A 10,791-nucleotide genomic window follows, 5' to 3' on the forward strand; every position below is an offset into this window, starting at 1 on the left:
CAATTGAAATGTTTGATATTGAAATTGTTTGTTAGGAGATTAAATGTAATTTTAGCTTCCAAATGAGAGAATTGGGTTTTCATAAGGAAAGTGCCCTGCCGATCAGTGGCCCAACCCTTTGTAGAGACATGGGGTTATAAACGATGGGGTGCCTCCTTCCCCCCTCTCCACTATATAAGTCTTTGACGAAAAGACATTCACGTGTTCCAGTACGTGAGGACTGCAGCCTCTACGTTATAAGGACAGACACATATCAAGAACAGAACTAAGCCAACCTCGGCGTGAGCTATGGTATGAACTGGTATGAACTTTGAGCTTATTCACTACAGAAGTGATACTTCCTAGCCGTTGAGTTAGCGCTGCTAACGTGGGCTAGGAAAGGGCGGACGACGGATCCAGTCTAACAACCAGACGAAGATACCACCACCATTGACATTCTTCCACTACACAACAGGAAGATCTGTTGGCCAGCATCTACGACCAATCTACCGAAGCGCAGCTCAGAGTAAATATTTATTGCATTTTCCTTTTCCAAATGGGCGGTAATTTAGAATGCATAAGATAATGTATTTACGATAGCATAGCTGCTGTTTGTGGTTCCTAAGTCTTCCCGCCCTTTCATTCAAGCCCAACCCCCTTTCCTTTGTGTAACCAGCCATCATACAGGTTCCGTTCACCAGGGATGTTTTCTGTATGACATCATTGTATTCTGTGTATTTGTAATTCTGTGTGATTAGTTAGGTATTTAGTAAATAAATAATTAAACCCAATTTTGTATTGCTGATTCAACTTGTTAGCCAGGGTTCGTGAAGATAACCAAGAATTTACAACTTTCATGATGAGACTGAAAATAAGATAAGATTGACTGCTATCGATGTAAAATATTACTAAGTATTTTAAGAGTTTATTCAGAAGATAACAGCTCTATAAACGTTCTTCTGTGGTGCCCCGACTTTCTAGTTAATTACATTTACATGATTAGCTTAATCAGGTAATATTAATTACAGAGAAATAATTTTATAAGTTAGCATGTCATATCACTTAATCCGGCATAGCCAAAGACACGACAACCCATACCACTACTACTACTACCACCATCACTAAACTGCTATCATTACCATTACTACCCATACCACTACTACTACTACCACCATCACTAAACTGCTATCATTACCATTACCACCCATACCACTACTACTACTACCACCATCACTAAACTGCTATCATTACCATTACTACCCATACCACTACTACTACTACCACCATCACTAAACTGCTATCATTACCATTACTACCCATACCACTACTACTACCACCACCACCACCACTAAACTGCTATCATTACCATTACTACCCATACCACTACTACTACTACTACCACCACTAAACTGCTATCATTACCATTACCACCCATACCACTACTACTACTACCACCACCACCATCACTAAACTGCTATCATTACCATTACTACCCATACCACTACTACTACCACCACCACCACCATCACTAAACTGCTATCATTACCATTACTACCCATACCACTACTACTACTACTACCACCACTAAACTGCTATCATTACCATTACCACCCATACCACTACTACTACCACCACCATCACTAAACTGTTATCATTACCATTACCACCCATACCACTACTACTACTACTACTACCACCATCACTAAACTGTTATCATTACCATTACTACCCATACCACTACTACTACTACCACTACTACTACCACCACCACCATCACTAAACTGCTATCATTACCATTACCACCCATACCACTACTATTTGGAATGATAAACAACAATAATAATAGTAATAACAATAATAGTAATAATAAGTAAGTTACTGCTTACTATGCAGATGTTATTATTCAGTTTGGAAGGCAAATACATATTTGGCTGCAAGAGGAGCCTTTCCTCCTTCGCCCATTAGTATTTTTAGTTTCCCCTCTGGGTTTAATAAGTTACAATTTTGAATAAATGTAGTCATTTCTGTGAATAATGAATCTCTTTGTGGCGAATATTTATCACAGTAAAGGAGAAAGTCCATCTCTGTCTCTACCTCCCCTGTCGTGCAGTGACCACATACACGCTCCTCTTTGGGTAGCCATGTCTTTTTATGTCTGCCGGTTTCTATTGCCAATCGGTGGTCACTCAGCCTGTACTTGGTAAGGATCTGTCTCTGCCAGGTGGTCACTCAGCCTGTACTTGGTAAGGATCTGTCTCTGCTTCGTATCTCTGGCAGAGTAGAGATAATAAGCCAATTCATATTCTCTGTTCAGAGCCAGATAGCAATTTAGTCGGCTTTGGGATTTTGTTTTGTTTTTCCAATGTTGTAAATAAGAGTCCTTTGATTGGTTCATGATTTTGTTTATTGGAATTATTTATTTTGAAGCAGTGCTGGTGTCAGCTTGGTTGGTGTGGTCCAACACCAGCTGACTGAGAGGGCTCGTTTCTGGGCTCAGCTCCTGGGTTTGAAATGCTTTAAATTGCAGACTTGAATTTGGACTTGAATTTAGATGTAGCCAAAATTGTAATGATCTTTTCTGTATTTTCATTATTACTGGAAAGCATCCCAATTCTGCCCTACATGTATTAGTTGGTGTATTTCTCTGAACTTGTAGGATTTTTCGACAGAATTCTGCATGTAGGGCTTCAATTGGACGTTTGTCCCACATTTTAAAGTCCAGTTTATTGAGTGGCCCCCAAAACCTCACTTCCGTAAAGAGCTATTGGTAGGATTACACTGTCAAATATTTTGGTCCAAATTCTAATTGGCTTTTTCTTTGAGTGCATTCACTGACATATTATAGTTTCCCGATGCAGATATGGTCAGACCAAGGTAGGTGTCATTTTTAGTGTGTTCAATTATGGTGTTGTTCAGGGTGAATTTATATTTGTGTTTCTGACATCTGTTTTTTTTGGGGGAAAATCATGATTTTAGTTTTTGGGGAAATTTACTGCCAGGGTAATAAATGCAATATATGGCAATATTGCTCTAGAATGTTAAGGTTCTGTTGAAGACCTTTGGTTGGTGATATAAGTACCAAGTCATCAGCATGTAGCAGGTATTTCACCTCTGTGTCAAATACTATGAGTCCTGGGGCTGGAGAATGGTCCAACATGTCTGCTAATTCATTGATATAAATGTTGAAAAGATTTGGACTCAAACTGCAGCCTTGTCTCACACCTCGACGTTGTGAAAAGAATTCTGTTCTTTGGTTTTTGATTTTTATTGCACACTTATTTTCTGTGTACATACATGTTATTATGTCATACACCTTACCACCAAGCCCACTTTGGAGAATTTTGAAGAATAGCCCTTGGTGCCAAATAGAATCAAATGCTTTTTAAAAGTCAATAAAGCAAGCAAAGATTTTGCCCTCTTTTTTGATGGACGTGTTTATTAATTAGTGTGTGTAAGGTGGTCAGTAGTGCGATGGTTAGGGAGAAAGCCAATTTGACATTTACTTATTACATTTTTTTCTTGAAGAAAGGTTTGAATTCTTGAATTCAAAATGCTACAGAAAATCTTTTCTCAAGTTGCTGTTTACGCAAATTCCCCTGTAATTATTGGGGTCTGATTTGTCTCCACTTTTGTGGATAGGGGAGATGAGCCCCTGGTTCCAGACATCAGGGAAGCAGCCAGAAGTTAAAACCACGTTGAACAATTTAAGCACAGCATTTTGCAACTCAGGTGTGCTGTTTTTCAGCATTTCATTTCTGATGTTATCTAGACCACAAGCCTTATTTGATTTTATAGATTTGAGCTTTTCGTTTAGTTCTTGTTGGGTTATTGGGTAATCTAATGGATTTTGGTTGTTTTTAATGACTGATTCAAGGATGTTTAATTTTTCTTTCATTTCTAATTGGTTCTGTTGTAAGTCTTTTTGTGGAATATTTTTTGTATAGATTATCAAAATACGTTTTCCAAATTCCTACATCTTGTATGGCTAAATCTTGTGGCTTTGTTGTGCTTAAATTGTTCCACATGTTCAAGAACTGATTTTGGTCAATTGCGTTTTCAATTTCATCAAGTGTCTTGTTGGTATAATTCAGTTTCTTGCATTTCAGTGTTTGTTTCTACTGTTTCAGAGTTTCATAGCGTCGCTCTGGGTTGTTTTGATGCTTATGTTTTTCATGTGACATTTTTTCTTTGGTGTTTTCTAATTGTTTTACATTCATTATCAAACCATTTTTCAGAAACATTGTGTTTTTTGTTTCTGATATGCAATTGATGTTTTGAGTAGCCAACTTGACACCATCTTTATTGTTTTGGTATTGTGAGTTATTGAAAAACTGTATAGAGTTCATCATTTCATTTGAGTTCAATCTTTCAATGAATCTCTCTGCACTGTTTGGAGCCCATCTGTACGATTGGTTTACGTTAATTGGGCAGTTTTTTTTATTTATTAATATCTTCAGAAGCGCGTTGATCTGACTGTGATCTGACAATGGTGTCTGTGGTCTGACAGTGAATGCCCTAATGGAGGAGGGGTCAATGTCAGTGATGGTATAATCGACTACACTTGTCCCAAGAGCTGAGCAGTAAGTAAACCGATCTAAAGAGTCCCCACTGATTCTACCATTAAGCATGTACAGGCCTAAGGCTTGACAGAGATGCACTAACTCCTTCCCATTTTTGTTCAGTATTTGGTCAGGACTGTTTCTATTATTTATAATAGGGCTACTGTACAAGGAGGGGTGTCCAAATATGTGGTGGTTACCTCCCTCATCAGTGTAGTCAAGGCTCAGAACCTGTTCTTGCATTGAAATCTCCACAAAGAAGCACTTTACCCTCTGCCCGAAATGTAATGATTTCTGTGTGGAGATTAATATGGTGAATCTGAAGGAGGAGCATAAGCTGCACATATGTATACATCATTGTCACAGTAGATTGTACCTTTGTTAAGTTTTAGCCAAATGTGACTGGTACTGCTAATGCCAAATGATGATTCCACCTGAGTCCCGGCCCCGTTTAACATTTTTATGTTTGATTGATGGTAGCAAACCTGGTCCCGTGTGGCTCAGTTGGTAGAGCATGGTGTTTGCAACGCCAGGGTTGTGGGTTCGATTCCCACAGGGACCAGTATGTATGAAATGTATGCATTCACTACTGTAAGTCGCTCTGGATAAGAGTGTCTGCTAAATGACTAAAATGTAAACTTTCTCTATATCCTGAGGGACACTGAGTATCTATGTCTCCACGACACCATGTTTCCAGTAGGATTATGATGTCCCTTGATGTTTTTAATCCATTCTGGATTTGTTGTTTTATAACCAAAATGTGAAGAGGTCCTGGAAATTCCAAGAGCTGATAGTTAATGATCGACTTTATAATAAGTGATATTCACTGGTTTGAGAAAAGTACATTGAATTTTTTTTAAATATAATTATACATATATATATATATATATACACTGCTCAAAAAAATAAAGGGAACACTTAAACAACACAATGTAACTCCAAGTCAATCACACTTCTGTGAAATCAAACTGTCCACTTAGGAAGCAACACTGATTGACAATACATTTCACATGCTGTTGTGCAAATGGAATAGACAACAGGTGGAAATTATAGGCAATTAGCAAGACACCCCCAATAAAGGAGTGGTTCTGCAGGTGGGGACCACAGACCACCTCTCAGTTCCTATGCTTCCTGGCTGTTTTGGTCACTTTTGAATGCTGGCGGTGCTTTCACTCTACTGGTAGCATGAGACGGAGTCTACAACCCACACAAGTGGCTCAGGTAGTGCAGCTCATCCAGGATGGCACATCAATGCGAGCTGTGGCAAGAAGGTTTGCTGTGTCTGTCAGCGTAGTGTCCAGAGCATGGAGGCGCTACCAAGAGACAGGCCAGTACATCAGGAGACGTGGAGGAGGCCGTAGGAGGGCAACAACCCAGCAGCAGGACCGCTACCTCCGCCTTTGTGCAAGGAGGAGCAGGAGAAGCACTGCCAGAGCCCTGCAAAATGACCTCCAGCAGGCCACAAATGTGCATATGTCCGCTCAAACGGTCAGAAACAGACTCCATGAGGGTGGTATGAGGGCCCGACGTCCACAGGTGGGGGTTGTGCTTACAGCCCAACACCGTGCAGGACGTTTGCCATTTGCCAGAGAACACCAAGATTGGCAAATTCGCCACTGGCGCCCTGTGCTCTTCACAGATGAAAGCAGGTTCACACTGAGCACATGTGACAGACGTGACAGAGTCTGGAGACGCCGTGGAGAACGTTCTGCTGCCTGCAACATCCTCCAGCATGACCGGTTTGGCGGTGGGTCAGTCATGGTGTGGGGTGGCATTTCTTTGGGGGGCCGCACAGCCCTCCATGTGCTCGCTAGAGGTAGCCTGACTGCCATTAGGTACCGAGATGAGACCCTCAGACCCCTTGTGAGACCATATGCTGGTGCGGTTGGCCCTGGGTTCCTCCTAATGCAAGACAATGCTAGACCTCATGTGGCTGGAGTGTGTCAGCAGTTCCTGCAAGAGGAAGGCATTGATGCTATGGACTGGCCCGCCCGTTCCCCAGACCTGAATCCAATTGAGCACATCTGGGACATCATGTCTCGCTCCATCCACCAACGCCACGTTGCACCACAGACTGTCCAGGAGTTGGCGGATGCTTTAGTCCAGGTCTGGGAGGAGATCCCTCAGGAGACCATCCGCCACCTCATCAGGAGCATGCCCAGGCATGGAGGCCACACACTTCTGAGCCTCATTTTGACTTGTTTTAAGGACATTACATCAAAGTTGGATCAGCCTGTAGTGTGGTTTTCCACTTTAATTTTGAGTGTGACTCCAAATCCAGACCTCCATGGGTTGATAAATTGGATTTCCATTGATTATTTTTGTGTGATTTTGTTGTCAGCGCATTCAACTATGTAAAGAAAAAAGTATTTAATAAGATTATTTCTTTCATTCAGATCTAGGATGTGTTGTTTAAGTGTTCCCTTTATTTTTTTGAGCAGTATATATACATATATATACACACACACACACACACACACACACACACACACACACACACACACACACACACACACACACACACACACACACACACACACACACACACACACACTCTAGTCTCTCCAGTCTCCCCCTCTCTCTCTAGTCTCCATATCTCTCTAGTCTCCTTCTCTCTAGTCTTTATCTCTCTAGTCTCTCTAGTCTGTCCATCTCTCTCTCTCTCTCTCTCTCTTTGTAGTCTTTCCATCCTTCTCTAGTCTCTCTCTCTCTAGTCTCTCTCTCTCTCTAGTCTCTCTCTACTCTCCCTCTCTAGTCTCTCTAGTCTCTCTAGTCTCCCTGTCTCTCTCTCTAGTCTCTCCATCTCTCCCACTCTCTCTCTAGTCTCTCCATCTCTCCCACTCTCTCTCTAGTCTCTCCATCCTTCTCCATTCTCTCTCTCTTTCTCTCTCTAGTCTCCCTCTCTCTCTAGTCTCTCCATCTCGCTCTAGTCTTTATCTCTCTAGTCTCCTTTTCTAGTTTCTAGTCTCTCTAGTCTCTCATCTCTCAATCTCTCTCTCTCTATTCTCTCTCACTAGTCTCTCTCTCTCTCTAGTCTCTCTCTCTCTAGTCTCCCTCTCTCTAGTCTCTCTCTCTCTTTCTCTCTCTAGTCTCCCTCTCTCTAGTCTCTCCATCTCTCTCTAGTCTTTATCTCTCTAGTCTCCCTCTCTAGTCTCCTTTTCTAGTTTCTAGTCTCTCATCTCTCAATCTCTCTCTCTCTCTAGTCTCTCTCTCTAGTCTCTCTCTCTCTAGTCTCTCTCTCTCTAGTCTCCCTCTCTCTAGTCTCCCTCTCTCTAGTCTCCCTCTCTCTAGTCTCTCTCTCTCTCTCTCTCTCTAGTCTCTCTCTCTCTAGTCTCTCTCTCTCTAGTCTCTCTCTCTCTCTAGTCTCCCTCTCTCTCTCTAGTCTCTCTCTCTCTCTCTCTCTCTCTAGTCTCTCTCTCTAGTCTCTCTCTCTAGTCTCTCTCTCTAGTCTCTCTCTCTCTCTAGTCTCTCTCTCTCTAGTCTCTCTCTCTCTCTAGTCTCTCTCTCTCTCTCTAGTCTCTCTCTCTCTAGTCTCTCTCTCTAGCCTCTCTCTCTCTAGTCTCTCTCTCTCTAGTCTCCCTCTCTCTCTCTAGTCTCTCTCTCTCTCTCTCTCTAGTCTCTCTCTCTCTCTCTATCTCTCTAGCCTATATTTCTCTAGTCTCCCTCTCTCTCTCTCTCTCTAGTCTCTCTCTCTGTCTATATGAGCCTTGGTCAAAAGTAGTATGCTGAATAGGGCGCCATTGTGGATCAACTAGTGGGTCCTATAGAACACATTTATCTGCTCCTTCTGCTAAGGCTGCTGCCGTTCACTTTCAGTTTCCCATAGCAACCAGACGGAAAAGTAAAAAGGGATTTTTCAACAGACAGATTTTTGCTTAAGATGTTTTCCCTCTTCTTTCCCTTCCACCTCTGCCACACACTGCATTGTGGGAAAGAAATGCTGCAAATGTATACTATTTAGCTCATTGGGTTTCTTATTGAAGAGAAGTGAACTAAACTAAGGGAGGCGGATATAGGGAGGGTGAGGATAAAGAGGGGGGGAGACTGTTGCACACATCTGTTGCCATGGGGATGTTGGCGCAATGACTATGCAGTAATGGGCCCGGCCACAGGAATAGAGGTTTTGTTTTTGGTGAGGAGAAGTGAAAGAGAGGAGAGGGGGAGATGAGAGGAGGAGGAGGAGAGCAGGAGAGGAGAGGAAGAGAGGAGGAAAGGAAGGGAGGAGAGAGGAGAAGATGGAAGGAGGAGGGAGGAGAGGTTGGGAGGAGGAGAGACCTTCTCCTCTAATGGGTTTTGAGAAGGAGGCGAGGAGAGAGGACGCAAGGAGTATGCAATTGAGATAGAGGAGAGGAGGAGTTTCAGTAGAGAGAGAGATGTGGGAGAGGAGTACGAGCCCCAACCTCAGCCACATCCACCAATTACCTGGAGAGGGCATTTATTTTAGAAAGGGGAGTTAGACAGGCTTTGGGAGAGAATGAGAGAGACTGAACACTAGCTGTCTGTCTGTCTGTCTGTCTGTCTGTCTGTCTGTCTGTCTGTCTGTCTGTCTGTCTGTCTGTCTGTCTGTCTGTCTGTCTGTCTGTCTGTCTGTCTGTCTGTCTGTTTGTGTGCCCGTGTGCCTGTCTGTCTGCCTGCCACTCTCACTGCTACTCTCTCTTCCTCAGAGACCTTTGATGTTTTCATGCCTCCCTTCACTCCTCTGTTTCAGATTGAATTAAAGTCTCTGTCAGCGTCTCGAATGGCAACCTATTCCCTGTGTAGTGCACTGCTTTCGAGTCCATTGGTCAAAAGTAGTGCACTACACAGGGAAAAAAAATATACCGTTTGGGACTCACTCTCTCGCTGCCGCCTGCACAGCCACCACACAAATGGTTAGTGGATAAAATCCATTTCAATAAAGGAAGGAGACAATACCAGGACCTAATGGACGTCTCATCCAGCGTGTTCCAGAAGACAAACATGTAAATCAAACACAGGCACAAAAAAAAACAGTAATTTACCCGTAAAGAGAGAAGACCTACTCTGAATCCTGCCGTTGTAATCAACACCACATATTCATTTTGATTAACCAATAACCTGTGCAAGGTCATTTGCATATGAATGTAACGTCAACACGCAGGTCGTCATGGTACCGCCTGCTGAAACGGGAAACAGGAAACAGTGTTACTCACTTGTCGCTTAATAAGTTTCTATCTAACGATGAACTGTGTCATCTGTGTTTTTTGCAGTTGTATTGTAGTTGCTGGCATTGGATTGGTGGAAGCATGGGCTTGTGGGAGTTTCATATACCAGTCATTTACTTTCAAATCAGTGAAGGGAAGTGAAGAAGTTGGGGAGGTAGGAGAGTGAACTGGGACGTAGCTTCAGGCTCCACCTGTTGCGGACAGGAAATAATGTCAGTGAATCACAAGCAATCCAACGGGCGTAAGAACTGAAACTTCTACAACGGTTTATTCTCCCTCCGTGCGGTAAAATTTCAAACATCGGACGACTGTATCAAAAGTTGTCGTTGTATCTAATTAGTCTAAAATTTCTTTGATCAATTTAGTTTGTTTTTTATACACCAAGAATCAATGAATATAATGAGGAAAGGGGGCGTATTCAGAAGTGTAAGCGCTGACTAGTCCAGTTGGATCATCATGTAAATATGATACATAATTTATCAGGCTGATGACACCGCTCTGCTGCTCAGCTCTTCTAACGAGTCCCGAGCGCTCTGCTCGTCAAACCCTGATAGATAAATACCGTCTAGTACTAACAAGGGCATTGATAGTCACTCGGCGGTCGTGAATATATGATGTTTTACTCGTTTATGCATTATCCTGTGTCGCGTTCTGTTCCTGTGTGTCTCTAATAAAAGGTACTTAGGTTGTTGTCGAAGGAGGTTGCCTTTAAAAAAGGCACATTGACAAGGTTCCTTTGATTGAAACCCGGACTGTGGTTGTCTGTATTATGGTCACCGCGCCTTCTCTAATTAAGATATTTACTTTACAAGTGAGACAAGAAAGGAAATAAATAGTACTGTTGTACTTATATTGCGGAGAGAGAGAGAGAGAGAGAGAGCAACATCAAGAGAGGGAGAGAGAGACAGAGAGAGATTTACATCGAGAGGGGGAGAGAGAGAGAAAGACAGCGAGAGATTGACATTGAGAGGGGGAGAGAGAGAGACAGAGACAGAGAGAGATCAACATCGAGAGAGGGAGAGAAACAGAAAGAAACAGATAGTGGTTGACATCGAAAGGGGAGAGAGAGA

At 42.5% G+C, this 10,791-nt stretch overlaps 1 non-coding gene across 1 annotated transcript; it reads left to right on the forward strand.

The window, feature by feature from the left end:
• The first annotated feature begins 5,025 nt into the window (after positions 1-5,025).
• Positions 5,026-5,100, forward strand: trnaa-ugc (transfer RNA alanine (anticodon UGC)). The gene has a single exon. It is a non-coding gene; the product is annotated as a tRNA-Ala (tRNA).
• Positions 5,101-10,791: the final 5,691 nt, after the last annotated feature.

This window comes from Salmo trutta, chromosome 3, assembly GCF_901001165.1.
Source record: "Salmo trutta chromosome 3, fSalTru1.1, whole genome shotgun sequence".
NCBI classification, from domain to species: domain Eukaryota; kingdom Metazoa; phylum Chordata; class Actinopteri; order Salmoniformes; family Salmonidae; genus Salmo; species Salmo trutta.